The following is a 9930-nucleotide window of genomic DNA, read 5'->3' on the forward strand; positions in this document are numbered from 1 at the left end:
TACTGCAGGTACAATTTATATGTACAGTGCATGCCACAACAAAACCACAGTATGATGCCAACACGGCCCTTAAGAAAGTTTTCCCCTAAATCTCTGGAAAGGAGCTTTAAAAGAAAGCAAGGATTACAGTCAGCTAGAAGGTAGGGAGGGGACTTACCTCAAACCCAGCCAAGCGGAAATCAGAGCAGTAATTCTACAAGTCAACAGAGTACACTTTCAAAGCTATAATGGTGTGAAGAAGTGCTGGGCAGCATGGCCTGAAGGCAGCACTAATACACTGATGACTAATGGCTGGGCCTGGGCAGACAATGAATTTGGGGCTTGAACACTAACAGAAACCATGCAGTACTTTGACAAATGGGCTTTCACAATTTCATTCATTGAATAACCTTTAAGCACAAAATTGGCTAGGGTTCTCTTGGGAATTATATGACATGTTGTTGGACAATGATGTAAGTATTTTCCTTTTTAATTATGACTCCTATGCAAAATGCAAAAGTGCCATATATGAGGGTACAACTATAGATACCACAGATGCAGATGTGGAGCTCAACACAATATTGCCTTTCAGGAGGGGGCTGAAATGTTCCAAAGCCACCTTATTAACTATGTAATGGCTTTTTCATTCAGCTTCTTTAGAAGGCCATAGATTTTCTGAGACATTTTGTCGGGTTGAAATATATACACACAGAACAAAAAACACTTTCACATTTAAAAAAACCGAAAGACAATCACAGAGGTAATGAGTAGTGAAGAAATTTGGCACTCAAAGATAGTGCATTTAGAATTACAAGTGGAAAAAGTCTCTCATTTTCAGGGGCTAGGCAAAAGAAAAGTGCCATGAAACAATTGAGACACCATGTAAAGTTTGCGATCAAATGCACTTCCAAACACATTTAACATCCAATTTCTTTCAAACAGCTCTCCTCCCTCTCCCTGGAGTGACTGGCCTTTCGATTTAAAAATAATAATTTTGGCAATTTTTAAAAAGAGAATGAAATATCTAAAGTGTCTCTAAATTAACAAGTACCACTTACTCCAGACAGCATTGCCTTTAGCAGCTCCTAAAAACTTAAGAAAAGGATCTTAAAACAGGAAGCTTAGTGAGCTCATAAAACTGTTGCTGGAGCCAGGAACACGTAGCATATTTAATCTGCAAACTGTGAGAGTCTACAGTGATTTCAGCAAGATCTGAGGCATGCCCTCAAGGTTTGCTGGGATCTGGGATTAGGGGGTTGATAAGAACCTCCACTGCCCATGGACATGTTTTTCTTCTGCAGTTAAACACAAATGCATAGAGACGTTTGACTGCTGCTTGGCGTTACTGCTCAAGTTATATAAAAGCTTTGCAGCTCCTTTTGCTGTCAATATATCAAAGTTTAAAAAAAATCATCAAAGTGTGAAATTTCATTTAAAGTCTTCGCCAGTCTACAGCTCTATTTCACAGGCCCATCAAATAAAAGTAAAGATGAAAAATATACTGAAAGTACTTGAAAAAGTTTGCAGCAGTACCCCTGCCCTGTTGTTGTTTATTCTGTCTCCCTTTATTTGCTTTGAAACCAGAAACAGATCAATTTTCATCCAGAAAAATGACAACGTGAAGGGAAGGGCAGCATCTTCTCCTAGGCTTTAATGAAAAGACAACCTGAAGTCATTATTAGAGCGGAACCTTTTGTTTAACAAACGTGCGTGTGTGTGTGTGTGTGTGTGTGTGTGTGTGTGTCCTCTAAAGTCATTTCAGCATTTTAATTGCCTCTCATGATATAAGTTGGCAGAAAATTTACTGAATCTTCCAAAACAAATCAGACCGACCTCAGAATATGAATGCCAGCAAAACTAAAACCTCCTTCAAAGAATTCTTTAGCTGGGGATTTACAACAATTGCATAAAGAAGAAAAGTCTGACTTTTAAGATAATCTACTATAGTCTAAAAGCATTAACATTCCATTACTAAGGTTTTCTTGAGGATTTCATGACTCATTGATTCACTTTTCCTTCAAGACTGGTTTTTCTTAGTACATTACTGTCTCCATGTAAGTGAGTGCATGCAACAATGATCATTAAATTGTTTCCTTTCATAAGCTCCCAAACTCTATCCTCAAAAAAAGGAGGGGGAGAAGAGGTCTCAGTAAGCAGGACACCTTACATAGAAGGAAAGACCTCTAAATGGCTAAGCACAGAGGAAGTCTGAAATGCTTACAGCATGCAGGTAATTAAGGAAACTTCACTGGCCAAGAAACAAAGGAAAAGTCCAACTTTTAGCTTTGCACATCAAATTGATAAATTAACAATTCTTTCATTAAATAAGTAATGAAATAACTCAACAGAGCCATTTTTCATCAGTATTGAGTTTTCTCATTTCTGTCTATAGTCCTTTGCCAATTAGATATACAATAGAAATGTGTTTATATCAAGGTTCAATCAAGGAACACAAGCATATTAAAGGCACTGGGAATTGGTAGGCATCTGAGTTGGACCTACCAGCCTATTAACAATAATGCAATCTATATCTTTTAAAGTGTTTCTGCTTGTGTGAAATTTCACTAGACACCTCTTACATTGGACTCATTCATGCATCTGAAACCAAAGCTTCCCTAGGCTGACTTTAAGAATTACATACCCTGAAAGGGTCTCCCCTTAGGCGGGGAGTTTCTAATTAAATAGCTTTTAGTATAAAATAAACTCTCTACTCTGTATAAGCATGCTATTACAACTAATTTAAATGTTATTTCATGTTTGTTTTAGGTTTGAATATAGTCTAACTGGCCAAAGTGTTTGTGTACCAGGTTGTTAAGACCAATATTTCCTAACATAAACAAATTCTTTAGATACTTCACAGAGTTTACATTGTTAAAACCAGTCCCGGCAGCTTTAATATATCCCCTCAACTGAAATGCTGTTCTGCTTTAGAAAAATGAAGAGATTTTGAGGCTATTGCGCTATTTTAAAACATAGCATTTTCCTCCTTCAAAATAATCTTGACACATGTAATTAAGAAACTGTCAGACTACTATTAATTTTTAATCTAAAACCTAAATGAAATAATTACAGGAATCAATCAATAAGGCACCTATTCAAAATTACCGAGCAATTACATAAATACTCAAAATTAATACTTTAGGTCAATTCTTGTAGATTTCGGTCTATAATATGCTAAGACATCAAACAACACAAAAAGTGTAGCATGGGGAGGATGAATGGTTCCTGCCTTAAACAGACTGAAAAGAGCTCATTTCAGACGGCCAGGGTGCAGGCCCCCCACCAGTCATGCCCAACGCGCTCAAGCTGAAACTCTTTTATTTTTAAAAGTTAATTTATTTCCACCAGACACATATTTCAGGGATCTAAAAAAACGGTCTCATCCAAATTCTATACAAAAATCACATTTAAGAGGAAAAGGCCTAATTACTCTAATTTTCAGCGAAGTGTATATACTGTGCTCTGGAAAGTCTAACTGGGGAGAAGAAGGAGGAGAGGAAAAGGGGAGCAGGAGGTATTTTTTAGAACTAATAATACTAGCCCGGCTAATGGCACTGCCATGTATTTGCACAGCGGCCGGCCCTCCATACCTTTGGCTAAAGGGTTCTTTGACTTGGAGACGCAGACAGTCCATCATTTCAAACTGAAGTGGCAGCTGGAAAATGTGGAACAGCTGGCAAAGAGCTGGGAGAAAATGTTTTACATAAATATATGTACATATAAACTGGCAGAGGGCCATGAGCACTGTACCCAAGGCCAGAATCTACCCGGCAGTCTGCACTGGGGAGATGAGAACTTGGGGGCAGGAGGAGCAGCGGTGGAGGAAGCCTCCTTAATCCTCTTTCCACGCGGGGTCAGGAAGGGAAGCCTGGGGTGCAGCGCCTCTCGGGGGACAGCATCTTACAGAAGGAGGTGCAATCGGGGACAGGAGTAGAAGTTCAGGAAAGGATAAAAGGCCGGGTGTGGAGTGGAGCGTCCGCTTCGGGCAATCTGCTTAAAAGTCGCTTCACAAACTCTCCAAGTTCGGGGTCAATATTTACACCCTCTCTGCCTTATCCCGCCCATTTTCCCGCTGCTACTCAAGAAAGTAACTGTCCCCTGCTGCTCTGGGTAAACGCGGCACCTTAAATGATTATTGCATGGACCACGGTTACTTTATTGTGTGTCTGTGCGCGGTGCCCCTGGAAAGGAAAAGAAATAAAAGAGAATCCCAAATCATATACAGATGGTACAACTTTCACTTTTCCTCTATGACGACGGAGGCGCGCCTCTCTCCATCCGCTCACACCACACCCCCGCCCTCCGAAGCGAAGCCCCGGCTGGAGAAGCCCCGCGGCGGCGGTCCCCGCGCGCAACCACTTCGCCGCCCGCCTCCTTCCGCCCATCCCGAGCGCCGTGCGCGCCCGAAGCCCGAGCCGTAGAGCGCCACCGCGCAGAGGAAGGAGCCGGGCGCGTGCGGGGCTCGCGGAGTTCTTCTGAATCCTTTGGGTGGGGGTGGAGGTGAGGAGCGCCGTCGCCACTGCAGCAAACTTCGTCCCCCCTCCAGGAGGTGAAATTCTCCAGTCCGTCTCCGGCCGGCCCGCGGATCGGACTCTTGGAAAAGGACCTTCCAGGAGGAGGGAGCGAATGCAAGCCTTGCTCGGCGGCTCCCTAAATGTGGGCGCCTTTTGACAGCCATTTTCACTCCATCCAGTCCCCCCGCTGGGGACCACCTCTGGCCCCGGAAGCAAGGGCGCGGCCGCAGGAGCGGGCTGCGGGGCCCGCGAAACAAAGAACTTCGAGCGGGACGTACCTGCGGCAGCAGCGGCTGTCAAGTCCCCGAACTTCCCATAGACCCGCGGACGGGACGCAAGCGGGCGGCTCCGGGCTCCGCGCGGCCGCAGGCGGCTCCGGCTACCGCGAGCGGCCGGGCTGGGCGCCGGGTGCGCCCGCCGCGGGCATGGTGCGGCGCGGGCGGCCGCGGGGCGCGCGGGGAAGGCTGGAGAGCGGCGCGGGCGAGTGGGAGCGGCGGGTGTGCGCGAGTGCGAGTGTGCGAGCGCGCCGGTGGCGCTGCCCCTGCCCGCTCCCTCCCGCTCGTGCAACTCCGGCATCAGTTTCGGAGATCGTGTAATCCGATCCCTTCTGACTCACAGGCCCTGAGTGACAGTTCTGATTTGGTTCAACCGCGGGAGGGAGGGGAAAGAGAAAGAAAGAAACCCCCAGCCGTACGCCTCTCCTGGCATCCAATCGACTTTCTGGAAAAAGGTCCCATCCCGGCCTGGAACCCCGTGCTGGGTGGAGAAGGCCCCCGCCCCGACCCTGCGCCGCCTGCGCTACTCACGGGGTGGAAAAGTTGTCCCTCGGCTCCGCGCTCCCCTCCCGCGCGCTCCCTCCTTCCCTCCTCTCCTCCTCTTCCTCCTCCTCCCCGCGCTCCTCCTCCCCCAAGTTTTAACAGATGTTGCCGGACTCTCCTCGCTGCCTCGCACTCCCTCTTCCTCCGCCCCCTCCCCCGCCCCGTCCCTTTTCTTTCAGCCACTCTCCGGCTCGGAGGGGACGCGCTGAGCAGTAGGACGCCTGCCGCCGCAGGGGGCGAAGTTGGGAAAACTTGGAGTGCGGCTCGCCTTACTTTTGCTTTCTCGCTCCTTCCAGGCCGCGCCGGGGGCCCGCGCTTCTCCCGCCTGCCGGGTCCCCAAGCCCGGAGTGGGTCCCAGCTGCGTGACGGGCGGCGGCGGCTGGGAGGCGGCGCGTCGCGGGCCGGGGTCGGGGGCTGGGGGGTAGCCCGGCCGCCGCGAGCCACGCGCGCGCTCCCTCCCCGCCCTCCGCCGCCTCCGCCTCCTCCTCCTCCTCCTCCGCCGCCGCCGCCGCCGCCGCCGCCCCTCCCGGGTCTTCACACAGACACATTCATGTCTGCTCCTCCTCTTCCCCCTCCTTGACCCTGCGCCCGCCAGGCGCGCCGAAGCCCCACCCACCCGGCGAGGGGAAGGGGGCCCGGGCGTGATGTCACCCGCGCCCTCCCTCTCCGCACCGCCAGGACGCCCCCCAAACGCGCGCCCTGACACCCGGGCTGCGTCCTGTCTGCTCCCATCTTCTCCCACCCAGCCTCTCTTTTCTCACTCTCGCTGTGGGGCTAGACTCCCCTCCATTAAGGCTTCTCTGATTACCACTGCCCCCCTACCCCTGGCTCCCCATCTACTTGTTTTACATTTTCCCCAAGCCAGCCCCGAAACTCCCTCTCTCGCGGGATGATGCCTTTGGAAGTTCAGGGTTTTTCTTTCCACCGGACTCGTCTGCCCTCGGGGCTAAATCCGCGAAGTGAGGAGGAGCTCGCACCACACAGCCTGCTGTCCCTATGGGCCACTTTATAAAAGACACAAAAACAAAGACCCCGGGCTTGGAGCCTGGACTCTAACGTGCCGCTTTTCCTTGAGCTTCAAAGTGTCTCTGTCCCTGCTTCATTTTCAGAGGCCCATACTAGTAAAAGTTGTTTGGCCTCCTTCCTCGACCAGCCAGTCCACGTTCTTCTGCGTCCTTTCAATATATCCAGCCTGGACCTGTAACTTAAAAAAGGAGTTCTCAGGGAAAAACACAGGAAGAAAAAGAAAGAAAGCCCCTGTGACATTACAACATCCCTTCTTTCTGGGTAAGCCGGGTCCACCCACCCAGCCAGCCAGAGGTGCCCCGGAGCTCCCAGTGGCTTGTGTCGCCGCCAAGTGTCTTGACTGAAGGAAGAGAGTGGGTGGATGAATGATGAGCTATTAGGATTTGAAGAGCATTTTGAGATTCAAATGCTTAACTGAAGAATCTTTTAACAAAATTGAGGGTGGTATTCACTGTTTGTTTCTTGGGACTCCTTTCTTGTCACAATGACATGACAATTGCAGAGAGAGACTTAAGGTTTTATGGTGCAAGTGGTGGAGGTAAGGTGGGGCTAAAGGCCCTAGTTAGCCATTTGTTTTAAGATTTCCCTAGACCTCACCGCTCAGGAAAAAACAACACACCACTGACTCATCGCAGAGAACACGAGTCTCAGAAGCCCTGTGGCAGCCCCATCTCCTCGCTCAGTAACTGTCCTCAAGCCTGGGAGGATTCTCTAAGCCTCCATAGGCTCTGAGCCCGTCTGGGGGATAGTGTTAGGGGTGCCTGGTCGCGTACCTCCCAGGATGGCTGAGGGTTTCCAATGAGAAATACATGGAAAAGTATAGAGGGATACAAGTGTGTAAGAATTATACTTTTACAATCGAAGAGAATTGCAAGCCACTCTTTCCTTTATATACTCCCAGCATCAGTTATACAATTGTTTTTAGTATTCATGTACTGCTTCTGCCTCAATCACATGAATACAAATAGTACATCCTGATAGCCTACTCTGTTCACCCAATGGCAAAAAATAAATTAAAAGGACAGCCAATAAATCAACAAATAAACTAGATATTTTGACTCTTACTTCAAACAGTCTTCTAGCACATTTTGAATCACGAAGATCTTGATTTTTCAGTTCTTAAAAGACAAGAACAAAGCAAAAGCAGCAAATCTTTCCCCCTGTGCCCGTCACAATAGCTAAACAAAAAAGAGGAAGAGTAATGCTGTGTCTCCTATGTGTCCAACTCTGCTTTAATGGTAAGCCCATACATATAAGTAGGCACATTTTTGCAGAAACAGTGGAGGGGAAAAAAACCCCAGTTTGCCTGAGTGCGGGTTAAATAATGTCGCAATGCAGTGACTTTCTCTCTGTGTTAACACCAGACGCTGTTCAAATGAAATCTTACGTGGAATCCCAAAATATAAAAGAGTTATTATGGTTGAAGTTGGAGTGAGGTCTCAGACTGCAGTCCCCCTAAGCCTTTCTCTCTTTTCTGCAGTGGCTCCTGAGACATCTGTAAAAACCCAAAGACACCCAGAAACACAGTGCTAGAACCTTTGTTGTAGTGATACACAGCACTTAGAGACTTACAGGATTCTGTACACTGCCCTTCCTTGATGTCTGAAATTCTATCATAGATTGACTTATTGCCATCTCTCATCAGTTCTCTTTTCAAATGCAAATTCCTAAGAAATTTAAATATAGTAAGTACTCAGAATAATTAAGCTTTTAAGACAGACTTTCTTTTTTGTTGTTGCAACAGTGAAGTAGGAGAGACTTGAAGATACCTGCATTTGTTTTCTAGGGCCATGGTAACAAAGTGCCAAAAACCGGATGGCTTAAAGAAGCGACATGTGTTGTCCTATAGTTTCTAGAGGCTTGAAGTGCAAAAGTATGGTGTCATGCAGGGCCACACTCCCTCTGAAACCTGGAAGGGAAATTTCTCCCTTGCCTCTTACTGGCTTCTGGTGTTGGCTATCAATCTGGGTGTCCCACGGCTTGTAGCTTCTTCCTTTCAGTCTCTACCTCTGTCCTCATATGGCATTCTCCTTTTGTCTCTGGCTTCTCTTCTTATAAAAGCACGAGTCATATTCTGTTAGAGGCCCACCCTACTCCAGAATGACCTCATCTTAACTAATTACATCTGCAACAAGCCTGTTTCCAAGTAAGATCATATTCTGAGGTTCCTAGGGTTAGAACTTCAACATTTCCTTCTGGGGGACATAATTCAACTCCTAACAACACTGCAAAACATAGTGGGAGGGGAATGAAAGATACGCAAGGGAGGGAACAAAGGATGAACCTGGAAACAAACTTCACGTGCTCCTCTGATCCCTACCATGGGCCGATGTTATATGAATACTTTTCTCCCCTCACTTACCATGGCAGTTCTTCTATCTCCCTGCACAGTAGCACCCAGTTAATTATTGGAAAATTCCAGGAGGATAGTTCATGTGTACTGATAAACTTCTAGTTGCGTGGGACAAAATTCCACCTCCAATTCGACTTAAGTTAAACTTAGGTGGGACTAGATGGCTGTTTTTATTGACGAAAAAGTCCAGAAACATGTAGGTGTGCTTTAGGCAAAATAGAATCTAGGGGCTCCAATAATGTCTACTGGGTTCTGTTTTCATCTTTCAGCTCCACTTTATTCACACTTCATACAAAGTTTCTTTAGGCAACCGAGGAAAGTGGTCGGAGGCAGCTGCATTTTCATAATCAATCTGAGAGTTTGCATTCCCGGAAAATAATGACCTTTCCCAAACAGGAAGGAAAGAAATGATCCGATATTCCTCTTGGCCAGGCTCACCTCTCTAGGTTTCCTCATGCCCACTCTGCTTTCCTGGGTCCTGGTGGTTCTGCGTGTTCTGCACACACTTTGCCAGCCAGCCTGCATGTAAGGAAAGTACTAGGGAACAAAGGTAGATCCCTGGCCACATGAATCTCTCAGGAGTGCCTTAGGAAAGGAAACACTGTAGTGCAGAGTGGTTGGGCCTGAGCCTCCCCACGCTGACTGGCCAGCTGCCAGGAAAGAGAATACTTTTAAGTGCATCGCACGCGGGGCCCTTCTTGGGATCTCTCACTCAGCACCCGCGTTAACTTGTTCTTCCATCTTCCTGGAACACTGGGATTATAAATGTAACCCAGATGTCTGCTGTGTCCCTCTTCACCTTGGAGATGTAGCTATAATTGTCTTGGACCTCCGCCAATCCCACAAGTTGGGAAGATCTAAAACCCTCTCTTTGGATTTCTGCAAATTTCAGAGCCCCTGTGGATGCTGTGTGACATTGACTCATACCCTATACTCAGATCCTTGCCTGCTCTTCTGGAAACTCGCTCACAGTGGGCATGAGGTGAGCATGGTGGATTTTACCGATCATTTAGGCAGCCTAGAGGTGATTTTCTGTATCCTGCTTTTTCTAAATAAAATAATTTTCTCTCAGTTGTCTCAAACCAAGCACTTTAGTAACCAGTGTTTTCTTGAGGTCGCTCCTTCCTTCCCTAGGAACTTATTCATGTGACCTGGTGGTTTCACCTGTCTCTTCTATCCCTCTGAGGCCTCTCCACTATCTTCGTGACCATCTCTTATCCACCTGGCAGCAATGTTCTGC

The 9930-nt window shown here is 47.5% G+C and overlaps 1 protein-coding gene across 1 annotated transcript in view; it reads right to left on the reverse strand.

Moving 5' to 3' along the window:
* GLI3 (GLI family zinc finger 3) overlaps positions 1-5681 on the reverse strand; it is a 277199-nt gene extending 271518 nt beyond the window's left edge. The window contains exon 1 of the mRNA XM_030933297.1: positions 5585-5681. The gene's annotated coding sequence lies outside the window, so the exon portion shown is untranslated. The remainder of the gene's footprint in view (positions 1-5584) is intronic.
* Between the last annotated feature and the right edge of the window lie 4249 nt (positions 5682-9930).

This window comes from Rhinopithecus roxellana, chromosome 6 (genome assembly GCF_007565055.1).
Source record: "Rhinopithecus roxellana isolate Shanxi Qingling chromosome 6, ASM756505v1, whole genome shotgun sequence".
NCBI classification, from domain to species: Eukaryota; Metazoa; Chordata; class Mammalia; order Primates; family Cercopithecidae; genus Rhinopithecus; species Rhinopithecus roxellana.